This window comes from Schistocerca cancellata, chromosome 1 (genome assembly GCF_023864275.1).
Source record: "Schistocerca cancellata isolate TAMUIC-IGC-003103 chromosome 1, iqSchCanc2.1, whole genome shotgun sequence".
Taxonomy (NCBI): domain Eukaryota; kingdom Metazoa; phylum Arthropoda; class Insecta; order Orthoptera; family Acrididae; genus Schistocerca; species Schistocerca cancellata.
Genome location: NC_064626.1, coordinates 127,689,212 through 127,691,379, shown reverse-complemented (window position 1 = coordinate 127,691,379; position 2,168 = coordinate 127,689,212). Strand labels below are relative to the sequence as shown.

Sequence of the window (2,168 nt, the reverse complement as noted above, 5' to 3'; positions counted from 1 at the left end):
ATGAAGAGGTTTGCTCAGGATAGAGTAGCATGGAGAGCTGCATCAAACCAGACTTTGGACTGAAGACCACAACAACAAAAACAACAACAACAACAACGAACTAATCTTCGTACTTAACACTCTTATGATTTGCTATTGTGAAAATTGCACTAATGTTAACTTTACACTGCTGTAACTACTGCTGTTTGTTTGGTGTTCCGTAGACTCATCTAACTGTTCCAACAGTCTTGCCGCTGTGGTAACACCGGTTCTCTTCCGATCACCGAAGTTAAGCGCTGTTGGGCTGGGCTAGCACTTAGATGGCTGACCATCTGGTCTGCCGTGTGCTGTTGGCAAGCGGGGTACACTCAGCCCTTGTGAGACAAACTGAGGAGCTACTTGATTGAGAAGTAGCGGCTCCGATCTCGTAAACTGATATACGGTCGGGAGAGCGGTGTGCTTACCACACGCCCCTCCGCATCCGGGTGCGGTAACGTCCATGGGGTGAAGATGACACGGCGGCCGGTCGGCACCGTTGGCCTTCATGGCCTGTTTGGGAGGAGTTTAGTTTTTAGACTCCTCTTAATGTCTGAGTGGCAAATGGAAATTTCTGTTAGCAAATATTTATTAGTAACAATTACTTGATTCGCGCCAGAACAAATATACAGGGTTATTACAAATGATTGAAGCGATTTCACAGCTCTACAATAACTTTATAATTTGAGATATTTTCACAATGCTTTGCACACACATACAAAAACTCAAAAAGTTTTTTTAGGCATTCACAAATGTTCGATATGTGCTCCTTTAGTGATTCGGCAGACATCAAGCCGATAATCAAGTTCCTCCCACACTCGGCGCAGCATGTCCCCATCAATGAGTTCGAAAGCATCCTTGATGCGAGCTCGCAGTTCTGGCACGTTTCTTGGTAGAGGAGGTTTAAACACTGAATCTTTCACATAACCCCACAGAAAGAAATCGCATGGGGTTAAGTCGAGAGAGCGTGGAGGCGATGACATGAATTGCTGATCATGATTTCCACCACGGCCGATCCATCGGTTTTCCAATCTCCTGTTTAAGAAATGCCGAACATCATGATGGAAGTGCGGTGGAGCTCCATCCTGTTGAAAGATGAAGTCGGCGCTGTCGGTCTCCAGTTGTGGCATGAGCCAATTTTCCGCGGGCTACGCGTGGAACTTGCCCGCACGCGTTCAACCGTTTCTTCGCTCACTGCAGGCCGACCCGTTGATTTCCCCTTACAGAGGCATCCAGAAGCTTTAAACTGCGCATACCATCGCCGAATGGAGTTAGCAGTTGGTGGATCTTTGTTGAACTTCGTCCTGAAGTGTCGTTGCACTGTTATGACTGACTGATGTGAGTGCATTTCAAGCACGACATACGCTTTCTCGGTTCCTGTCGCCATTTTGTCTCACTGCGGTCTCGAGAGCTCTGGCGGCAGAAACATGAAGTGCGGCTTCAGCCGAACAAAACTTTATGAGTTTTTCTACGTATCTGTAGTGTGTCGTGACCATATGTCAATGAATGGAGCTACAGTGAATTTATGAAATTGCTTCAATCATTTGTAATAGCACTGTACTTTCCCTACGCCACGAGCGATTTCTGCATCGGCACCTCATCCTACTGGCTGTGAAAGCGCCAGATGGCGAACCGCCTCTGCTAGCTGGTGTGGGAACCTACTGCTCGTTCGTTATTCCTTAGGTACTGCGGCGCTGATACATTCTCTTCACGTACCAGAAATTGCAAAACTGGAAATAAAGTAAAATACTCTCTAATCTGCAAATAAGGGGTACCTTACTCTGGATCATTGTACCCCAATATTTCTAACTTCCTAAGCATAGTCACTGTTCTAGATGGGGTCCTAATAGCACTTTGCAACTGATGAGTGGTTCCTCCTGATTTCATGCGATTCGTTATAACTCCTCACCCCCTCATCCCCACCCCCACCCTAAACGCTCAATGGTCCCTCTCCATGAGTACATGAGGTCTGTTTAGTCTTAGCTTAGAGGTGGTGGTGCCTTCGAGTTTCGTTTTCAACACAATCACCGACAGTTGGCAGCTTTAGAAGAAGAGGAATGCCCCTGATGAGGATGTTACTGAGGTGACGTCTTGTAAGTAGTGCATGTTCAAACTGACTAAGCTGTCCTGACCGATCCATTCTGCTCTTACGC

At 46.7% G+C, this 2,168-nt stretch overlaps 1 pseudogene; it reads left to right on the top strand.

The window, feature by feature from the left end:
- The first annotated feature begins 217 nt into the window (after positions 1-217).
- LOC126100591 (5S ribosomal RNA) lies at positions 218-335 on the top strand (annotated as a pseudogene).
- The last annotated feature ends 1,833 nt before the right edge of the window (positions 336-2,168 follow it).